The sequence below is a fragment of the Paroedura picta genome, chromosome 2 (genome assembly GCF_049243985.1).
Source record: "Paroedura picta isolate Pp20150507F chromosome 2, Ppicta_v3.0, whole genome shotgun sequence".
NCBI lineage: Eukaryota > Metazoa > Chordata > Lepidosauria > Squamata > Gekkonidae > Paroedura > Paroedura picta.
The window spans coordinates 128,889,876-128,913,738 of NC_135370.1; the positions used below are offsets into that span (position 1 = coordinate 128,889,876).

Sequence of the window (23,863 nt, forward strand, 5' to 3'; positions counted from 1 at the left end):
TTAGGCTCTTGATTTCCACCATAGACATGGTGCCTTGGGGCTGCTTTCACTTGAGACCACTGCAATGAGCGCTTCTTCTGTTCGAGTGACACATTGCGAGATGACAGGACAAAACATTAGTGCTGTCTGCTCCTGTCCAAAAGGAACTCTGATGGTGGATGCTACCAGCGAATCTACTGAAGGGCATACTGTTCACCCTACTGCAGAAAATCGTGGTCACAACAGACGCCAGACAGAGAGGCTGGGGAGCCCACTGCCAGGCACAAATATCTCAAGGGAGGTGAAACATGCCAGAACAGTCCCACAGCTTCAACTAGCTGGAACTTTGGGCTGTGCGGCTGGTTCTCCAGTGCTTCCAAGTGATACATCAGGATGTGCACGGACAGTATGATCATGAAGGCACACATCTACAGACAGGGTGGGATAAGAGCCTGCTCATTCTACCTCGTGGTGTGCCACCTTCTCCGGTGGGCAGAGAAAAACCTGACCAGCCTCATGGCCAAATACCTGAGAGGACTCGCAAATCAATAGGTGGACTCGCTCAGCAGACAAGACCCAGGAGAATGGAGTCTGAATCGGGAGGTCTTCGACCCGATCATGACCAAGTTCAGCACTCCAGTAATGGACCTCCTGGCAATGCCAGGCAACACACAGGCACCCAGGTTCCTGAAGCAATTTTCATATAATGCAGCGGAGGGCGAGGATGCTCTCAATTGCACATGTTTCAGGCCAGAAGAGCCTCTACCAGGTGCATCTACGGGCAAACCTGGAATGCTTTCAGATGTGGGCCATGAAAAAAGGCCTGACTCCAACTAGAACATCATATGAAAAGTTATCTCCTTCCTCTATGAAGGCAGGAAACAAGGTCTCAGGGCAAACACATGGAGGATAGGTGGCGGCACTGAACACCATCCTGGGCTACAACTGGAACAACTCACTTCCACAAATGTCTACGTCCGTCGTTTCCTCAAAGGGGCGAAATAGCTGGATCCTCTGAGTCAACATAAGCTTCCTACTTGAGACTGCGCATAGTTCTCAGGCCTCTATTTGAACCCGTCTGTTGGACAGAACTCAAAATCCTCTCATGGAAGGTGGCATTTCTCGTGGCCATTCCCTCAGCCAGACAGGTCTCTGAACTGGCTGCTCTTCTCTTCTAGGAGAGAACTATGTATTTTTAGAAAGGACACAGTCATCTTAGAAACAGACCCTAGTTTTATTCCAAAGTTCTTGTCACGTTTTCACTGAGAACAGCCAGTAATCCTCCCTGCATTTCCCCCCAAACCAATGACACAGGTGAAAAGGACATTTACATATTGCAGCAATTAGTGATCAGACTCAAGACTTCCTAAAGTAGAAAATCTTCACTGTGACTGGCATGAGGGAAGAGAGCACTCAAGCCCAAGCATAAATAAAGCTTGCTCTTGTCACAAGCAAATTGGAGTTTTTGTGACACTTGAATATAGTTAGTGAGTAGGTAATTTAACCTAAGGCTTGCAGATACTGGAAACTCTGTGCTGTCAGTTCTGCCCTCTCTAGTTCCACCTCCTAATGCAGGGCCCCATATTCCAACTGTTCATTAAGCATTTGTTGTTGTTGTTAGGTGCGAAGTCGTTTCTGACCCATTGTGACCCCATGGACAATGATCCTCCAAGCCCTCCTGTCCTCTACCATTCCCCGGAGTCCATTTAAGCTTGCACCGATTGCTTCAGTAACTCCATCCAGCCACCTCATTCTCTGTCCTCCCCTTCTTCTTTTGCCCTCAATCGCTGCCAGCATTAGGCTCTTCTCCAGGGAGTCCTTCCTTCTCATGAGGTGGCCAAAGTATTTGAGTTTCATCTTCAGGATCTGGCCTTCTAAGGAGCAATCAGGCCTGATCTCCTCTAGGACTGACCGGTTTGTTCACCTTGCAGTCCAAGGGACTCACAAGAGTCTTCTCCAGCACCAGAGTTCAAAAGCCTCAATTCTTTGACGCTCGGCCTTCCTCATGGTCCAACTTTCGCAGCCATACATTGCAACTGGGAATACCATAGCCTTGACTAAACGTATTTTTGTTGGCAGTGTGATGTCTCTGTTTTTTAGGATGCTGTCTAGATTTGCCATAGCTTTCCTCCCCAGGAGCAAGCGTCTTTTAATTTCTTTGCTGCAGTCCCCATCTGCAGGGATCTTGGAGCCCAGGAAAATAAAATCTGTCACTACCTCCATTTTTCCCCATCTATTTGCCAGAAATTGAGAGGGCTGGATGCCATGACCTTCTTGATGTTGAGTTTCAAGCCAACTTTTGCACTCTCCTCCTTCACCCGCATCAAGAATCTCTTTAGTTCCTCTTCGCTTTCTGCCATTAGAGTGGTATCATCTGCATATCTGAGGTTGTTGATATTTCTCCCTGCAATCTTGATCCCAATCTGTGACTCATCTAACCCCGCCTTTCTCATGATGTGCTCCACATACAAGATAAATAGGCAAGGCGACAGTATACAGTAGCGGTCCCCAACTTTCTTCTGGTCGGGGACCGCCTCCGGGGGTGGGGGAGAGCCAGTGGCCTGGCTGCCGCAGTTGCTCATAAACACACATGCCCAATTGCTGCGCATGCGCGTTTTGACCACCAGGTGGCGCTAACATGCAGCCGCAGATTTGCCGCCCATGCACGTTTTGGCCACCAGGGGCGCAAACGTGCATGTGCGGCAGTTCCGCGCGTGCGCGTTTGCGTAGCTGCTGTGCCGACTGCCGCGCTGGCTGCTGCGCCGGCCTCTTTCCCGCCCCTCTCGCTGTAGGAGGGGGGAGGCAGGCGCGGCTGCTGGCGGCCCGGTATGATGGCCTTTACGGCCTGGTACCGGCCCGCAGACCAGGGGTTGGGGACCCCTGGTATACAGCCTTGCTGAACTCCTTTCTCAATTTAAACTAATCAGTAATTCTATACCCGGTTCTCACTGTTGCTTCTTGACCTGCATATAGGTTTCTCAAGAGACAGATAAGATGCTCTGGTATTCCCATCTCTTTAAGAACTTGCAACAATTCGTTGTGCTCCACACAATCTAAGGCTTTAGCATAGTCAATGAAGCAGAAGTAGATGTTCTTCTGGAACTCCCTAGCTTTCTCCATGATCCAGCGTATGTTGGCAATTTGATTTCTAGTTCCTATGCCTCTTTGAAATCCTGCCTGTACTTCTGGAAGTTCTCGGTCCACATATTGCTGAAGCCTAGCTTGTAGGATTTTTAGCACAACTTTGCTAGCATGAGAAATGAGTGCAGTGGTGCAGTAGTTTGAACATTCTTTGACATTGTCCTTCTTTGGGATTGGAATGTAAACTGACCTTTTCCAGTCATGTGGCCACTGTTGAGTTTTCCAAATTTGCTGGCATATTGAGTGTAGCACTTTTACTGCATTGTTTTTTAAGATTTTGAATAGTTCAACTGGAATGCTGTCACCTTCACTAGCTTTATTGTTGCTCAGACTTCCTAAGGCCCATTTGACTTCACATTCCAGGATGTCTGGCTCCAGGTCGGTGACTACTCCCTCGTGGTTATCAGGGATGTTAAGCTCACTCTTTTATAGTTCTTCTGTATAATTTTGCCACCTTTTAAAAATCTCTTCTGCTTCTGTTAGGTCCCTACCGTTTCGGTCCTTTATCATACCCATCTTTGCATGAAATGTTCTCTTCATATCTCCAATTTTCTTGAAGAGATCTCTGGTCCTCCCTATTCTATTGTTTTCTGCACTATTTGTCTGCACAGTTCATTTAAGAAGGCGTTCTTATCTCTTCTAGCTATTCTCTGGAATTCAGCATTCAGTTGGGTGTATCTTTCTCCTCTGCCTTTCATTTCCCTTCTCTCCTCAGCTACTTGTAAAGCTTCCTCAGACAGCCATTTTGCTTTCTTACATTTCTTTTTCTTTGGGATGGTTTGAGTTGCTACCTCTTGTACAATGCTGCGAGCCTCCGTCCATAGTTCTTCAGGCACTCTGTCTATCAGATCGAATTCCTTAAATCTATTTGTCACCTCTAATGTATACTCATTAGGGATATGATTTAGTTCATATCTGAGTGGCCTAGTGCTTTTCTCTACTTTCTTCAATTTGAGCCTAAATTTTGCAACAAGAAGCTGATGATCTGAACCACAATTGGCTCCTGGTCTTGTTTTTCTGACTGTATAGAACTTCTCCATCTTTGGCTGCAGAGCACATAATCTGATTTCTGTGTTGACCGTCTGGTGTTGTCCATGTGTAGAGTCATCTCTTGGGTTGTTGGAAAAGAGTGTTTGCTATGACCATTGTATTCTCTTGACAAAATTCTACCAGCCTGTGGCTTGCTTCATTTTGTACTCCAAGGCCAAACTTGCCTGTTATCCCGGTTATCTTTTGGCTTCTTACTTTAGCAATTCAATCCCCCATGATGATAAGCACGTCATTTTTTGGCATTGCTTCTAAAAGGTCTTGTAGGGCTTCATAGAACTGGTAAACTTCATCCTCTTCAGCAGCAGAGGTTGAGACGTAGACTTGTATTACTGTGATGTTGAATGGTTTGCCTTGGATTCGAACTGAGATCATTCTGTCATTTTGGGGATTGTATCCCAAGACTGCTTTTCCTACTCTTTTATTGATTATGATAAAGGCTACTCCATTTCTTCTTAGAGATTCTTGCCCACAGTAGTATACCTGATGGTCATCTGAATTAAATTCACCCATTCCTGTCCATTTTAGTTCATTAATTCCTAAAATGACGATGTTCAGTCTTGTCATCTCTTGACTGACCACATCCAGCTTGCCTTGATTCATGGATCTCACATTCCAGGTTCCTATGGAATAAAAGTCTTTACAGCATCGGACTGTCTTTTCGCCACCAATTACCTCCACAACTGAGCGTCCTTTCGGCTTTGGCCCAGTCGCTTCATTCATTCTGGTGCTACTCGTACTAGCCGTCTGCTTATCCCCAGTAGCATATTGGGCATCTTCTGACCTGAGGGGCTCATCTTCCGGCGTCATATCGTTTTGCCTTTTGGAACTGTCCATAGAGTTTTCATAGCAAAGATACTAGAGTGGTTTATCATTTCCTTCTCAAGTTGATCACCTTTTGTCAGAGCTCTCAGCTATGACCTGTCCGTCTTGGGTGGCCCTGCACGGCATAGGTTCACTGAGCTACGCAAGCCCCCTTGCCACGACAAGGCAGCCATCCTTGAAGGGGTCATCAAGCATGTGTTCCCTATAAACTACTTCCTGGGGAGTATAGCAGGATGGAGAAGATTGAAGCAATGGAATAGGCTGCCTAAGGTGGTGAGCTCCCCCTCACTGGCAGTCTTCAAGCAAAGGTTGGATACACACTTGTCTTGGATGCTTTAGGATGCTTTGGGCTGATCCTGCGTAGAGCAGAGGGTTGGACTAGATGGCCTGCATGGCCCCTTCCAACTCTATGATTCTATGGAAAGATTATTACTGTCTTGTGGATTGAACCCAGCACAAATATTTTGTTGTTGAGAAATGATAGATTCCAAGAAAGGCCTATGACATCAGTATTGAACAAATATGCTTGAGTCTGGGGAAAGTCAGGTGTCAGGCACTACAGAAAAAGTGTCCTGTTCATCTTGTGAGTCACTGGAATAAACATGAATATTGTACCTACTTGTTGTCATTTATTATTTACACATGGTTAGTCAGTCTGGCTCATTCAGGGAGAGCAAGTGATATATGCTTGTTTGGGCCTGGAGAAATAACGTTTGACTACAGAACAGAGTCTTACCTAAGAATCCTTCGTGTATAGTCAAGGCGAGTGGGCATACTGGGTGGTTTCAGCCTTGCCTATATGTGGTAGAATCTGAGTCACTGGGTGAGCCTTTTCTGGACTGCTGTTACTGATTCACCTACCTGTTCTCCTTTATGGAGAGAATCAGGGGAATAACCCCAAAGCAGGCTGCCAATTTGTTTGCTTTGGCTTTGCTGACTGAGCCAGTGTCTGCTCACAGGACTTTCTTTGTGAGACAGTAAATATTAGATTTCTAACCCCCATCTCCCCCCTCCCCTCTGAAGGTTGTAAGTATGCAAAATGTATAGAGGTTACATCCTATGTTGCCCAGAGTTTCTTCCAATAGATTGTATTAAAAACCACCCTTTTAATAAAGACATCCAGAGTGTAGTATCTTTTTAAAACCATTATTTGAAATGTCATATTACAAGTAAGTATTGGCACAAATACCCAGTTTACTTTTCTAGTGATATTTTTTCTAATAAGTGTGGCTGTCCCCAATACAATATTGAAAACCGATTTTAAAGATTGCTATGTTAAAGTCTTACATCTTTTAAATGGTTTTCACACAAGACTACCTGCTAAACATTTGACAAACTTTCATGTAAGCCCAAAATAAGATAAAATTTGCTACCATGAGAAACCATATTGAGTATTACAGTAGAATTTATAGATCCTACATAAATAATTTTTGAGTTCCTGGCTTATAGGGGCCAGGTGAAGTTGGGGAAATTAGAGGTCAAGGACTTTAAGAAATAACTTTCTAGTTTTCCTGTTAAATACAGGACAGCTGGTACATGTGTTAAACTTAGAAAAGTGAAGGGAAGCACTAAAATGCATCTTATTATATGCATTATACTGTTTTTAGTGGGTTGTCCAAATCTGTAATGCAGTTTTATTAAACTGTTTGGATAGGATATATTATGACCTTCTTATTGCTTCATTTTAAATTGAATCTCATTAGTCTAAGGGGAAAATTGCAGACTATAAATGAAGGAAATATTTATAAACCAGATTATTTTCATATATATTTGATGTAAAACAAAACTGCCTCCTATTTTCTTCTAAACTCAAGAGTGAATTCAGCTCCTTCATAAGGAAAATCCTGGGATTACCTCAAGGAATGCCGGCTGCTTTGCTAAGATCTGATGTTGATATGATGTCTTTTGCTGCAAGGGCACATCTTCTAAAACTAATAAAAGTATAAAACTAGCAAATTTATCTTCAACCCATTTAGTCAACAAGCTCAGGTTTCAATGTTACTTGGACAGGCATAGTTTGTTCTCTTCCATCTTGTGTACTTATGCTATACCATCACTTGACATGCTTAAATCATGGTTAATTCTATTCATAGTTAATAAAATCCAGGCCTGGATCAAGGAGAAGGTATAGAAATCAAATAAATAAATAGGTAGGTAGCTTCCATTTCCAGCAATTCATATTCACATTTGTGAATAATTTTCACCTACTGCTGCAAAGCAACTGGTGATGCATGCTTGAGGAAAACAATCCCTTTGCTTGCTTTGTCTTGTTGTGGTGGTAGCAATTGGCAGCATAAGCAGCCTGCATTACAAGGAAGAGCCTATACCCTCTGCTTGCAATCTATCTTGTATGTAGTTTCAGAGACCTCAGTGTGTGGGGGAGTGGAGAAGCTCCTCCATGAACCAATCTGCGCACAAAGAAAAAAAATTCTTAAAGCGTCTGCAACCCCAAAGTAGCTTTTATATATGTATCAAATTGAAGAAAAATGTACGTGGTACTTACAGAAATACACAATATGAAGCACTCGCATATTGACATAGCTTATGTGCTGCTGTAAATTATCTTCTTCTGGCTTTTTTCTTGAATTCTTGGAAGCAGTATAATACAATGCTTGCTTTCCTTTTATAGTCTCATAAATTCATTTTCTCCTTGGTTGAATGACTCCATTCCTGTAACAGACCATGATTTCTAGATAAAAAGTCAGGGTATTCTATTCTAAATAGGTACCAGATACCTGACTTTGAGAATGATATTTGATATATTACCAAGAGATGGCAAAGTATGTTATGTGAATTTCTTTATTGCAGTTGTATTTTGTTCAGTGGCTTTAATATCCATTTTAAACACATTTGCATTAGTGTTAGGATCAAATATGTTATTTTTGCATCCTTTTCTGTTGCAGTTTTAATTATTTATATTGAATGTAAAATGGGAAACCTAAACAACATGAAAGGGTTATTAAGAGGAGACATAAAAGGGGATGTTTTAGTTCTTAATCTTTCAGTTTTTAAGTAATCTTGAGGCCTGTTGCTACTGTATCTCTTAAAACAGTACAGAGAGCCCTGGGATATGAGGTTGAATAAACATATATTTTCTGAGGGCTTTTGTAGATACAATGCTGGTGATAATAGCTGAACAGTTGATAGGGGGACTGCAAGATTGTCTTCTCTCCCAATCCATGAATCACCTGCCGATGTCCGCTTTACAGCACAACTGGAGTCAGCAGTTTCATGAGGGCTGATGTTAACCACAGTTGATGTTGGTCCAGTGTAACTTAGGCTGTTAGAGGAGTCAGCAGGGTGAGCTGGGGTCAAAGACAGGAAGTACAGTGTCCTTCAAGGCCACAGCCTTCCAAATTAGCTAGAAGATTTAGATAAAGAAGCATAGAGTTGTATGTCATCAGTGCACAGAGAACACTCAATTCCAAAGCAAAGAGTGATTTTTTTCTATAGGCTTTACATAGAGATTGAATAGCAACAGGGATGAGAAAGCACTTCCCCATAGAATGTCCCACACTGACAACAACGGGTAACTAATAGAAACTCTTTGAGACTATTCGGTAAGGAATTGTGTGATGCTGTGTCAAGATCTGCTGTATTGAAGACTGCAGAGGACTCTAGTAGGAGCAACAAGGAGGCATGGCCTTTATCTAATTCAGATGGAGATAATCAACTACAGCTATCAGTACAGTTTCAACCCCCTTACTCAGCCTGAAACTAGTCTGAAAATGATCCAGAGCTACAATTTATCCAGAAAGGCCTGGCGTTGGTCTGGTATTACTCCCTGAATCATGTTTCCAAGATGAGGTTATCAGCTTGGCTACAATTTCACAAGACATTCTGAAAACTTTATTTCATTTATTTCTATTTTTTAGTGTTATTTCTCATTATAGCTTCTTACTTTGATAGACAGTAAATGGATAATGTTTTATTCTGGTCTGAGAACCTTGAGTAGAGGGGGATTCAAAGTGAATTCTACAGCTGAGAGTGTCAGAGCTGGCAGTTAAGAATGACAGTTGACAGTGAAGAACAGATAAGTAGAGGGAGAGGATCAAGAAGGATCCTGAGTTAGAGAAGTGGGGCAGTGGCCCTTCCCTGAGGGAAACAGCTCCAAGTGAAGAGAGTGGTTCCTAAGCGGTTAAGAAAGGATAGAAGAAGAAGAAGAGTTGGTTCTTATATGCCGCTTTTCCCTACCCGAAGGAGGCTCAAAGCGGCTTACAGTCGCCTTCCCATTCCTCTCCCCACAACAGACACCCTGTAGGGTGGGTGACGCTGAGAGAGCCCTGATATCACTGCTCGGTCAGAACAGTTTTATCAGTGCCGTGGCGAGCCCAAGGTCACCCAGCTGGTTGCATGTGGGGGAGTGCAGAATCGAACCCGGCATGCCAGATTAGAAGTCCGCACTCCTAACCACTACACCATACTGGGACTTGTATAGCTGTTCCTGCCTTCACCAACTTAAGTATCTTTTAGACAAAGAAGCTTATGCTTGCTTATTTACACAGTGAACAACAAGAAGTCTCAATTTTAAAGACCTGTCTGTATAACCAAACAGCTACTTGTTTGTGACAAAGCTATCTATTGTTTATATTTATACAAAGTTACGTCATTCTGTTACCTGTTCACCTTCTAAGCCCAAAACTTGATATCCACCTGACCTTTTCCCCTCAAAACAGAAATAAAGCAGTTTTGTGTGATAATGGCACACAAGAAGCTGATGGTAATTCAAAACTAACAAAGACAAAGAAGGATTTAGTTGGTCACTCAGTTCCCTCGGCTAGATCAGCATATAATCTATCCACAGTTAAAGAACTGGTTGGGACAGAATGAGAAACAAAGAAAAAAGAAAAGGGAACTGCTCAGTAAATTTTAAAAAAGGGAACCAAAAAGGAGAGAAAAGTTAGTTACCAAGTCTTCATGTCAAAACCTTCTAATCATATATACAAATAAAGTTCCACAGCTATTTTCAAGCTGTTTTATCTATTTGTCCTAGAAGAAAAGCTTCTGGTCTCATTTGTAAATTTTAAAAAATCTTCTGTATTAATGAATGTATTTGTATACAAAAGTGACTTTGTTCTACCTTATTTGAATTATTTTCATACATCTTATCCAGTTTATCTGAAGACATATACCACATCATTTTATAAAAATTATTTTTAATGTTAGAATATAATGTAAATTAGGACTCTTTAAACACATTGTTTCCCATTGTTCAATTGGTATATTATAGACACAGTTCTTAACCCATTTTGGCATGCATTCTTTTACATGTTCCTCTTCTGTTCCATGTATCAACAAAACTTTATACATTTCTGCAATGACATGTTCATCTTCTGTACATAATTCCATCTCAAATATACCGTATATACTTGCATATAAGCAGAGTTTTCCAGCCCTTTTTTTAAGTTGAAAAAGTTATCCTTGGATTATATGCGGGTATAAAAAACCAGCTGCCAGACAAGACAGGAAGGTGGGAGACAAGTCTACTTGCCTGAAGAGCAGAAGCAGGAACAAAGGAGAGACGCAGCAAGCCCGGGAGGGAAAGAACAGTCTCCGCCTCCCCCTCTCCCTGCCTTAACGAGGCCAGCACGAGGCCAGCATGTGCAGGAAGCTGCAGGAAGCTCTGAAGCTCTGAACAGAGAGCAGAAGGAGGAAACGCCCCTAGAGGAAGACATGGAAAGTGGAGGGAACAGAACACCAAGCTAAGAAGAAGGGAAGCAGCACAGGATTGGATATAAAAAGGCAAGACAGTTCAGAGGGTAAGAGGGAGGAGGACGGTGGGAAGAAAAGGGGAAAAAAAGATCCTGCCCAAAACAGGGGGGAGGGGAGGAAAGGAGAAAAAAACCACTATCCAAACACCACCCTCGGCTTATATGCGAGTCAATGAGTTTTCCAGCATTTTGGGGTGAAATTAGGTGCCTCGGCTTATATGCGGGTCGGCTTATATGCAAGTATATTCGGTAGTTTTAATATCTTCAAAATCATAGAATTTTCTCTACTTAAAATTTTTCTAATTATTGTATATAAAATACATTGTCCCCTTCTCATATTAAATCTTTCCCTGATTTCATTTTACACTTCCCTTTAGATAGGCTAGCCATATATCTTCAATTAACATTCTTGTCTATAAAAAGCCTCATATTGTGTTACACAACAGTGTTTTTGTTCTATATCCTTGGCCTTGCATATATAATATAATGATTTTTTAATCCCACATTGACCTTATCTTTTTCATACCACAAATAAGCATGCTACCCAAATTTCAGGTCATGACCTAATTGTAGTATGCTTTTGTTTTTCATCAGTAAACATTCTTTCATCCATACAGCAATATATGGCAAAATATGTTTTCAAGTCTGGTAACCCAATCTTTCCTTTCATTAACATCTTGTAATATTTTATATGAGGCTTTATCCCATCGCCAAATAAATGTAGATATATCTTTTTGCCATTGTTTAAATGGCACATCAGATGTTAATATAGGTATTGTCTGAAAGTGAAATAACATTCTGAGTGAAATATTCATTTTAATCACATCTATTCTCCCCGACAAAGGCAGCTGAAATTTATAACATCTTCATAGATCTTTTTTCATTTTGTGTCTTAACATAATTATTTTGAAATAACATACAATTCATATTTGTCAACATTATGCCCTAATATTTTACTTTTTTCAATCTCAAGACCTGTTCTTTTCATCAAATCTATTTGCTCTTGAATATTCAGATTTTAGTTAACATCTTTGTTTTTACTTTATTGATTTTAAATCCTCTTTTTGAACCATATCTTTTCAGTTTAGCTATTACTAATTCTATTCTCTTCCAAAGTCAAAACCAGATCATCTGCAAAAGCTCTTAACTGATAAATCTATTTTAAATTTTAACACCTTCAAACTTATGTCTTATATCTGTATTCAAAGTTTCCAAAATAAGCAAGAGAGGACAGAATGGACAACCTTGTGTAGTCCCTTTTTGTATTTTACATCGTTTGGTTAAGTTACCATTTACAATTATTCATGTTGCCTGTGAAGTATACATTGATTTCACCCATTTTTAAAATTATCTCCAAAATTAATTTCTTCTAAGATCTTAAAAAGAAAAGTTCAATTGAAATTATCAAATGTTTTCTCTGAGTCTAAGAAAATCAATGCTACTTCTCATGTTTCCTCCAAAATAGCAAGAACTGTTCTGACATTGTCTTTTAGCTGTCTCTTAGGTAGAAAACCTATCAGGTTTTCCTACAGAAAAGTTAAAACAGAAAAGTATTTTATTTCAATGGGATAAATTAGGTGTGATTTTTACCTTCCAAAACCAGAGATTCAGACTGAATTGTATTCATAATGTGTGTTTTTTTAGAGAGATAATGGGATGAAATGGGGACTTCAAAAGAAACTATACCAGACCTAGAAAAGCACCTGCGGCAGAGAAACGGATCCTGACACAGAGGATACAAACATAGACTTTTACAACCATTACAGAATACAATGAACTTTCTTCTACAGAGTGGAAAGATGCCACAGCCATGGAAAGAGGCTAACATTACGTTAATACACAAAGAGAAACAAGACCCCCGTTTCACAAGAAATTACCAGTTGATATCATTATTAAATGATTATACAGTTACTTTAACTGAAAGGCTAACATTATTTTGCAAGAATGTATTCATAAAAATGTAGTAGAGGCAAATGATTATAAGCAGCTTTGGGTCCCTACTGGGAAGCAAGGTGGAATATAACTGAATGAAATTAATACATAATTCTCACCTGGCTGTTGGATATTTTTTGTAGAAATATTTGGGTTTTCAGTACATCTCAACTGGTCATTAATCTGCAGAATAATGTAATGGATGGCAGAATTTACTTCCAGCATTGGTTTACCGTGTATTTGTATCTTTGGGCAAAATTGAAAAGTTTCATAAATTCCAGCAGTAAGTCTTGTAGGTTCGACTTTCTTTGCTGAAAGGTGTTTAGAAATCCCCCTCCTCAATTTCAGATTTACATTATTGGTGGCATTTCTCTTATGAGCAAGATGAAATGGGAAAGTCTATGCAATCTATGCAATTTTGCTGATTTTTTTCTCTTTTGGGAAACTTGGAGCTTGGAGGACCATATAAGCTCAGATACTTTTCAGCATAGCCTTCTTTGAATTAGAAATGTAAAACTTAATTGGAAGGCCTCACTACTTCTGTTTATGCAAGCCTTCATTAAAATTACATATGTCACTTTTTAACTTGTGGAGTTAGTAAGTAAATCTGCAGGGCTGGGAAGGAATTAGATTTTTTCCTTTCTAGAAAGAAAAACTCTGATGCAAAGATTGGTTCACTGAAGCTATGTTAATTGGAAGGTGTAGTACTAAACTTACCATTGTGAGGAAGAGTGCTGTGAAGATAAGCACATTCTGTCTTCCAGGTCCTGGGAAAGGCTGTCGTTGTCTCCTGCTCAACAGGGGAAACCCTTAATGCTGCAATCTGGAGTGAGAGGAAGAGTTTGTGGGTAGCAATCTTTGTCCCATCAAAGTTGAAAGGAGCAACACCTCCCATATACATGCTCATCACATTTGTAGCATAGATAATTCACATTTTGTTGGGGATATGTGTGTAAGCGGAATACATCTCGGTTTTTAAGAAAGCTGAATTCAGAATTGTGAGCTATTGAAGGATGCTAAAGCAACAGTGTCCGCGTGCTACAGGGGTTGCACTGGAAATGAACTTTATGATGAGTGCATTGCTGTGAATAAAAGTAGTAACACTCTTCTGGAACAGTAATAATTGCCAATTGGTTCTCACAGACTAGCCGCTATTACTATGGTAACAAAACTCTTATTTTTGTTTCTGCTGTTTATACAAGATTAAAAACATCCCCTCCCCTCAGAGTTGTCATCTGGATGTTTCTTATCTGTCATTTAACTTTCCGTGTTTATCACAATGTACAGTGTTTTATAGAAGTAGGCCATAATAGCTTTGTGCTTGAACTTTCAAATTGAAGTGCAAAGAGAACATTTGCACAGTAAATGCTTTTTTGAAGCTTGGCAGCTGCAGATTTCTAATATGCTGTGAAAACTGAAGGCATTTTTGCATGTAGACTTCACCATTGTTTGAAATGCAATTGAGTGTGAGAAATATTTAACCTGAGACTTGACAGGAGAGGGGGGGGAATGTATTAGTCAAAGGAAAGTCTCAATACATGTTTGTCTTATATCACATGAAACTGGAGCTGTGATGATTCTGTACTGGGAGCGATGTGCAGCATTTGTGACAAAGCATGTACAGATAAAACAAAGCTACATTTGTATGAGTTGTGTACCAAAGGAGCATTATTTAGCATAAGCCCCAAACTGGTGGCCTAAGTTAAATAGGAATTGTTTTTAAAAAAAGTTTTGGCCATCAGTAAATTTTTGTGTACTATAATTTTTTTATTGGTAAGTTCCCTTCCTAGGGGCCTCCAGCCTGCAGACTTTCCAGGTCCTGGGGGAGAGGGAGAGGCCATCCACAGAGTTCTTCCACCCCACCCCACCCCAATCTAGTGCCTGTTGTATTCCTTAATGCATTGGGCTTGGCCCCTAGTAAATAAATAAATTCCTTCCCAGGTTCACCAATGTTGTGTTTAGGCAAGGCTCTGGAACCTGGCGTCAGTACATTCCTATTTCATTAAGTAGCATACAAAGCCTTTCTCGAATTTATTCTACCAGAAGAAGAGCCACATAATTTAGAAGCATGTTGCAAAGTTTGCTGAGAGTAGTGGTAAGAAGTAATGAACTTGAACTGACTAACTCATGAACCAAAATTTGGCATGAATTTGGGCTGGTTCAGAGCTTGAGAACGGATGTTTGGGGAAGGTGCCTTCCTCAAACATTTAACCAAATTTTAGCTGTTCTGGTTTGGCTGTTCATGGCCAGCCATTTAACTTTAAATGGTTGATTGGCAGCCAGTTAACCGTTTGGTTGGGTAAAATAGATAGTTTAATATAATAAGCATTTATTTGGTCTTTTTCATTATCTCAGTAATAGACAGGGCAGAACTCCCCTGTGTTTTAAGAGGGTACTAGCTTAAGTACAGGAGAGAGGCATGACACTTTTCTTGAGCAAAATGGTAGGATCTTAACCCTTATATATGTCTAGGTGCTAGATCCAGTTTGTAACTCTTTTCTTTTCAAATCATATTTGAAAGCTGGAATATAGATATAACTAGGAATAAAGCCCATTTTAAAGGGGAATAAAATGGGCACTAGGGCGAGCGGGAGAAGGCTGTGCAGCCCCCCCCCCCACCGGCAGGTCTTCCAGAGGCTTCTCCCAGCCGCTGGAGTGGCCTGGCTGGGGAGGGCCGGCGAGGCTTCTGCCGGCCCTGGGCACTCCTTCTCTGCCGCGAAGGAGTGCCCGGGTCCGTCAGAAGCCGGAAAATGGCGGCGGTGGGCGGGGGAGGCTTCTGCCGGGGCTGGGCGCTCCTTCGCCGCCGTGAAGGAGTGCCCGGGTCCGGGAGAAGCCGGAAAATGGCGGCGGTGGGCGGGGGAGGCTTCTGCCGGGGCCGGGCGCTCCTTCGCCGCCGCGAAGGAGCGCCCGGGTCCGGCAGAAGCCGGAGAAAGGCGGCGGTGGGCAGGGAGGCTTCTGCCGAGGCTGGGCGCTCCGTCGCTGCCGCGATGGAGCGCCCGGGTCCGGCAGAAGCCGGAAAATGGCAGAGGTGGGAAAGGAGCAGGGACGCCTCGTGTTCAACACGGCGTCCCTGCTCCTTTCCCTAGTGCTTTACGCGGCTCCCCATTGGCCGTTTGGCCTTGGATGGACAGTCGGGGGGCCCAATCAGGAGCCGCTTTGCGGCTCCTGATTGGGCCCCCCGAGTTTTTATCATGGACAGGGCCCACCCTAACTCCTCCCCACATGCCCTTACTCTTTTATTCCTCCCGCTCCTCTGGAGCGGGGGGAGGGGTTTAAAGATAGCCTTCAGTTCTAGACAATCTTACTTATGACACTTGTATACTTTATAGTAAATATCAACCTTTCAGAATTTCTGTCAGGAACATGTGTTTAATCTGGATTAAAATGGAAAATGTGTTATTTTTTTTTGCACTGACTTAATTACCTTCCATTCTCTTTTATTGTAATACTATTAAATTTGCTTGCTTTATTTTATTTATTATATTTATATGCCGCCACTCTTGGCATAGCCAGCTTACTAGTACAATGATGTCTGGTATTTTAAACTGAATGCAGTTGGATTCTTTTTAGTGTTTTCATTGTAGTTAAAATCAGATAAGTTAAAAGGTAAACAGAATGCTACTAGAGAATGTGTTGGACCAGGCTTGATACAATATATTGCTTGTGCACTTAGTAAGGGAGCTTCAATATATTATTAGCATTTTTGACAGCCTGACAGAATTTTTTTGTTCTTATAATCGCCACTACTTAATACTTAATGTGATAATGTGGGTTTTTATCTTGCTTAGGCACACCAGAGTTTACAATGTGAGGATCGATTCTTAAGTCCCCCATATTTCTCCTGTAGCTTAATACTGGAAGTGTTTGAATGTTTTCCGCCTGCACCATAACCTGCTCTGATCTGTGCTCTCCTTGAGATTCTGAGCCAAAGCAAATATACTGGAACAGAGATCCCAGCAGTTTTTAAATTCAGTATTCAGATATGCAGGGGCTCGTTTCCGATTGTGAAGGGATCATTTCTCACACTGTTTTCCTGAACTGAAACAGGAGAGTGACTGTTTGCCCTGCTGGGTCAAGCATAAAGATCCTGATAAAAGCTTGCAAGAAATAACTAGTTCTCCCCCATACACACATTTGTGCCGTCAAAAAAAAGAAAGAAAAGAAAGGGAAAAAAAGGACTTGGCTGCCTTAAAATGTGCTGAAAAGTTAGTGACATACAATGTATATATTTTTAAAAAAACTTTTAGTGTGTAACCATTTAGGGGAGATAGTTTTACAGTCAGAGTCATTTCCCTTTTAGATAAATGCCACAGAAGGACAAATAAAATTTTCCTGGTACCATTCCAAGTTGTGAAAATGGGGTCAGGGGAAGGCTTAACTCCCCCTCCCCCCATGCTGCAGTCCTGGTCATAATTTTATGGATCTGAAAATTTGATTTTAAAACCTTGGGCGCTCCAGTTAGAGGACTCCCAGAATCTGATTTGGTTTGTTGAACAGTAACAAAGGCTTGTAAAGCTGTCAAGCGAATGTGTAGATTTGTTCAATTCATTAAGCATCACAGTCTTGATCCTAGTGGCCAGATAAGAGATTTGGTTTGCAAAGCTGGGTTTCAGCCTTTGTTTGCCTCTAGTGTGGTGCCTTGCAAGAGATGACATTCCTTGTATTTGTTTATTTACCCCTGAAACCCCTGAAAAATCTCCTGACATATTAAAATATGGCAGTACATAAGAGTTAACCCTCCACCCCCTGTCTAGCTTGCAGTCAAAGAAATCTTTGATTAGGAACAAGGGTCCTGATCTCACTAACACTAGAGGATTCCCTGATGATAACTCCAGGACCTCAACCTGGAATCAACCGTATGCCTGGTGGAAGAGCTCGGTCTTGCAGGCCTGGTGGAAAGCTGACAATTCCGACAGGGCTCTCAGCTCTTCCGGGAGCTCATTTCACCAGGTTGGGGCCAGAGCTGAAAATGCCCGGGTCAAGGCCAGGCGAATGTCCCGGGAGCCCTGGAAACCAGCAGATTTGTGCCCACAGAGTGAAGCGCCCTCTGGGGAACATAGGCAGACAAGCAGGCCTGCAGTTACAGAGCCCAAGCCACGTATAGCCTTAAAGGCCAAAACCAGTACCTTAAACTTGATCCGGAAGCAGACTGGTAACCAATAAAGATGATACAATATCGTCTTGTTATAGTGGTTAGGAGCGTGGACTTCTAATCTGGCAAGCCGGATTTGATTCCATGTTTCCCCACGTGCGACCAGCTGGGTGACCTTAGGCTCGCTACAGCACTGATAAAGGTGCTCTGATCGAGCAGGAATATCAGGGCTCTCTCAGCCTCACCTACCTCACAGGGTGTCTGTTGTGGGGAGAGGAAAGGGAAGGCGACTGTAAACTGCTTTGAGACTCCTTCGGGTAGAGAAAAGCGGCATATAAGTACCAACTCCTCTTCTTCCTCCTGCCCAGAAAAAAACAGCATAGTAAAGATCATTCTAGGAGTAGTCTGATTTGTTTGAGTTTGCCCACTTTAAACCAGCATTCAGTATGTTCATACTTCTTGCCTCTCTAGAAACCCTGGAAGCATTTATATAGCCACACAGCTTTATTATGGATTATTTAGCTCAGAATAAATCCACTTTTTTCTAACCTAGAATTTCATATTTTCATTTGGCAGTGTAAGGCTCAGTATAATCTACAAGGATGCCCAAAGTATTCAGCATATGGCAGGGGATTGTCCATTTCCCAGCATGTCAAACACTATTGTTTTGGTCTGTATGAACTACAAGAATTAACCCATTTCAATTTAAAAGTAGTAAAATAAATTATGATGCTTTTCAAGTGAAAATCCATTTTCTGAAATTGGATTACATTAATAAAAGGGTGGGCCTAATTGCAATGCATATGTAAATACTGCAAGTATTTGTCAATTAATATAATTAAATGTTGAGATACTTGTATGCAGGTCAAGAAGCAACAGTGAGAACTGAATGTGGAATCACTGATTGGTTCAAAATCAAGAAAGGAGTTCGGCAAGGCTGTATACTGTCGCCTTGGCTATTTAACTTGTATGTGGAGCACATCACGAGAAAGGCGGGATTAGAGGAGTCACAAATTGGGATCAAGATTGCAGGGAGAAATATCAACAGCCACAAATATGCAGATGATACCACTCTAATGGCAGAAAGTGAAGAGGAACTAAAGAGCCTTGGTGCAGGTGAAGGAGGGAGAGTGCAAAAGTTGGCTTGAAACTCAACATCAAGAAAACAAAGATCATGGCATCCGGCCCTCTCAGTTCATGGCAAATAGATGGGCAAGAAATGGAGATAGTGACAGATTTTATTTTCCTGGGCTTCAAGATCACTGCAGATCACTTTCTGGCCTCCATGGTCACTTTCTGGCCTCCAAGATCACTTTCTGGCCTCCATGAGGCAAAGCAGTAGTAAAGGGGAGGGGAGGGAGTGAAAGAAGGGTGAAAGGTGTGGATGGTTATGCCACTTCCAGGGCTGTTTAGTAGGGAGGCATGGCCAGCTGGTACCACTTCCGGGGATCCTCAAAGCCTGAAAATGTATTTCAGGGACTGCTTCACGGTCAAAAGGTTGAAAATGTTGACATAGAGGCTGGAGATTGAGAAGCAGTGGGATGGACTGGGCCTTGGAAAACGCTTTGTTCTGTGAAAAAGTTATTTTCAGGCTGATGCTTCCTATGTACCTTTATGTCAAGAGTATCTTTTTAACTTATTGGCAGCCAGCCACTGGAAACTAAAAATGGTAACCACACATTCTGAAAGGTTTTGTACAAATAAGGCAAAGTCAAAGGCAACACTGATAAACATTAGGAACCTCTATTTCTAAATCTTCCATGGTTAAAACTAGCAGCTGCAAAACAGAATGGCAATAAGCAGATTACTATAACCTTCTTGTATTACATGCTCCAGCAGATATGTTCTGCAACTCCTAGTGAAAATATAGCTCCTACTTTTTTTCTGAAAGCCTCTTGAATTATCAGCCATCTTCTTGTTTTCATAGGTCGACATTTAGTTTCCATAACAACACAAGTATTCTTTAACTTCATGAGTTTGGGGGTTGTTCCTCTAAGGAAAATTGAAATGCAATGGATGATGCAATTTAAGTTGAAATCTAATGAGAAAACTCTCTTTTTAAAGGCAAATTTTATTTTTAACAGCCTACTTGATCTAGTTGCTTGTCTTGAACATGTGATAGTGATACTTAGATTAAACTAATGTGTTGGATGATAAGCTGTTTACAAATTGGGAACTGCTAAGAGCAGGTATAAAAAATACAGCAGGTTGCTGAGGAGAGAATTGTCAATGTTTGCTCTAAGTATTTGAAAGGTTGTCTCTTGGAAGAGGGCAGGGAACAGTTCTCATTGACAGCAAGGAATAGAGCCCAGTCACGGGTTTAACTACGTGGAGGTACGTACTGGCTAGATATCAGGAAGAAAAACTTCAGAGAAGTTCAGCACTGCCTAAGGAAGTGGTGAGCTCCCCCTCACTGGCAGTCTTCAAGCAGTAACTGGCTGGACAGATATTAAATGCTGCACCATTATAACATTAATAAAAGTATGAGCCTAATTTGCAATAAATATATAAATATTGAGAGTGCTGAAATAGAGCATCCTTAGAATCTCAGTCCCCCCCCCCTCTTAAAAGTTTATCTTACAGTTGCAAGGACTGCATTATTTCTACAGGCAGTGAATTATGGTATCTCTGAAATGGAAATTTCCAGGTGGATTGAGATGAGGGTCTCAGTGTTCTGCATTATAATTGCCAGAAGCAAAACATATTATGTAATATAAGCAATTATATACAAATCTATTTCATTTGCATGATCACAGTTCTTTATCCTTATTCTTCCAAATCCATTCCTGGTTTTAGGGGTAACTGTAACCACTGTTCTCAGTTCCTTACAAAACACTAAGTTGTAAAGCAATAAAAGCATGCTTGCCAGCTATATTCAGAATTCATTAATGAGAACAACCAAAGGTAGGCTGTACCTTAGTTTTAATTTATTTTAGACAATAGATTTAATCACAGCTGCAGAGAAAGTAATTATTTCTAGGCAGCGGGGACATCAGGATGTAAGAGACAGTATGTATGCCTGAAAGCACTATTGTGCAGCCACTCCTTACTAGCGGACAACTTGCTGCTCACTCACTCTAGTCAATACATCAGTGACATATTCATTCTTGGTGATTATGAGGCAAACCAAACCCACAGGTTTTCAAGCATCCCTAGCTGCATCACCAGAATTCTCTCTCTGCTGACCTCTGCTCCCCAGCACTCTGAATAGGATCTGCTACCACATCTCTGCGCCACAAGAGCCTCTTGTGGCGCAGAGTGGTAAGGCAGCCGCCTGAAAGCTTTGCTCATGAGGTTGGGAGTTCGATCCCAGCAGCCGGCTCAAGGTTGACTCAGCCTTCCATCCTTCCGAGGTCGGTAAAATGAGTACCCAGCATGCTGGGGGGTAAACGGTCATGACTGGGGAAGGCACTGGCAAACCACCCCGTATTGAGTCTGCCATGAAAACGCTAGAGGGCGTCACCCCAAGGGTCAGACATGACTCGGTGCTTGCACAGGGGATACCTTTACCCTTTACCTTTACCACATCTCTGGTCTGTTTCTGGGCCTTCTTTAAATAACTCATGCCCTATTGGCCATCTCTCCCACCAATGTGATCTAGAAGTCCTGGGGATTGGAGGAATGTGCTCTCATTCACCCCACCCCCATCCAACTTAAGGTAGGCTAGATGCCTTTCTCCACCACCAGTTTGCACGGCTGCCTCTTGCTTCAGAAGCCAGGGATTCTTACTACTTATACCTGCCCCTACCAGATGCCTATTAGGTTGTTAATTTCTTCATAAACCAGTCTTGCAGCTTGCCTTCTGCCCCATCCCCCATGGGCCTACCCTAGTTACGCCATGATTGGAGGACAGCCCCAGGCCAGCCTTACTCCTAACCAAGTAAGGACAGGCCAGCAATGTCCCAACAAAGTACTGCTGGCCAGGAGTATGAGAAAGGTGTCCCAGCTGTTGGCTGACGTTGTGGAGGACAAAGTGGGAGCATGTGTTGCAATCCTCAAGTCCCACTTTCCAGCTGGGTTATTTAGGCAGAAACCTTCTGCCCAACAACCCTGAAATATCAGTGCGACGAAAATAAAGTGAACTTAGTCAGTTTTAGATTTATGTATTAAGCTGAACTGATTTTTTTTTTCTAAAATAGCACTCCTTTTCGAGAAAAAGCTCCATGAGTAGGCTTATGAATCCACACATTAATTGTGTAGAACTGTGATCAGATAACAATACATTTGAATTTTTTTTAGAATGTAAATGAAGTCAACATCCTTCCAATTTGTTCTAGCTTTTAATATTTGAAGTTACTAAAATATTGTCATGTAATATGTACATAACCATTTTCATTTAAGCTTCACCATGTTTTTCCGTTTAAGTTCTACACTGTTTTTTTTGTTATACTAGCAGAAGAAACAATTTAAGAAGTGATAATAAAATGGATATTCCAAGCGTGTCAAGAGAAATAGGCTTAGAGATGTTGATGTGTACTTTGGATTTTAAAATTGCTTCAGTACAATTTGAGTACAATGATGTTTGCCCAGGTACCTGGCATTGCTGTGGCTTCACATTTTGAATTATAGACTTTGTGACATGCCAAAAAAAAAAAGAACCCTACAAAAAAACACAGCACATTCACCAAAAAGGAGAAAAAGAATGTGATTCTTCTGGTTGTGTTTACATAAACCTCAGTCATGACATAAAATGCTTAATAGGTTTCTAAGGGATTTAATCCCAAATAAATAAATTTTCATCCTTAATGAAAGTGTCTTCATCTTTCATTTGAGGTTTGGCCTTAATGAATGATCATCTCTTTCAGAATATTCATAATGGTGCCTGAAAGGTCATGTTGTCATTATTGTGCTTTTTTCTGCCTTAAGCAATGAAAGAGAACATCTAGAAATACCTGTATTACAGTTGCATGAATCAGGACAGGCTAACAGGCATGTTATTAAAACTCATTATCAGTAAGAGGGCAAAGTATTCAGCCATGCCCATGAAGTGTAAAGAAGTAAAATGTGCACACATAGTCCTATAGAACTATGATGTGTATATTTTCGTTCACTGCTCAGTGGCAGCTCAGTAGTACATGCACATAATAAGTTTAAGCCTGGTTCTTATGCAAGAGTAATGAAAATGAGAGCTCAGATGGGACTAAGCAAATGCCCCAAAGGCAAAGGGATAACTCCAGGGAACTTGTGAAAAACCCAAGAATCTCTAGAGTTTTTGGGAAACAAGCTATGCAATCACTAAGCATGTCTTTAACAAACCTTCCTAGCCCAGTGGTGGGGTAGAACTGCCCTTGCTCTTCCTTCCAAGTATATAGTGTATATACTCTTGTACAGGCCGAAATCTGCACATTCATATGCCGTGTATACAGTGCATTTGGACATCCTCAGTAAGAAGACATGAGGCTGAGAGAGAACCTGCCTTAACTACCTTTTATCCTTGCCTTGCCAGTCTTCTCTCTTCCTGCTTTCTGTTACCTCTTTTTGCCTTCCTGTCTGCCCTTTCAGTATGTGTCATATCAGGTGGTGAGAAAGATGAGAAACAAAGGGGGTGGCTGCTTAGCCTCCCAAGCCAAGCACATCTTTTGGCAACCATCTTGTGGGGGGCAGTAGTAATCAGCTGAGTGCGCCAAGTACAAACCAGCCTCCCAAGTAACTATTTTCAGACCTCAGTTGGGGGCTTTGGGATTGTTCTCAAACCCTGCATCTACCCACCAAGTATAGGCAGGCAGTGGCAAGACAAATATCCGATCCTATCTGCCCTCAGTAGGTTGGGAACAGATGATAGATTTTCTCCCTGATTTTCTAGAAATAGTAAATTTCTGTCATGTAGGTCTAACTTTTCTTTTTGGTCTTAATTTGACATTTTAGAAATGTTCTTAAACGTTTTAATAATGAAAAGAACAAGAGTCCAGTTTCAAATGAGTAGCCATGTTGGTCTGAAGTAGCACAATAAAATCAGATTCCAGTAGCACCTTTAAGACCAACAAAGATTTAATCAAGGCGTGAGCTTTCGAGTGCAAGCACCCTTCGTCCAGTATCACCCTAAAGCAGTGGTCCCCAACCCTCAGTCCGGGGACCGGTACCGGTCCGTCGATCAGTCGGTACCGGGCCGCGGCTCCTCCTTGTCCTCCTCCCTGGC

The 23,863-nt window shown here is 41.6% G+C and overlaps 1 protein-coding gene across 8 annotated transcripts in view; it reads left to right on the top strand.

The window, feature by feature from the left end:
- The window catches only part of SIPA1L1 (signal induced proliferation associated 1 like 1), a 190,731-nt gene that overhangs the window by 68,009 nt on the left and 98,859 nt on the right, over positions 1–23,863 (top strand). The window lies entirely within an intron of this gene.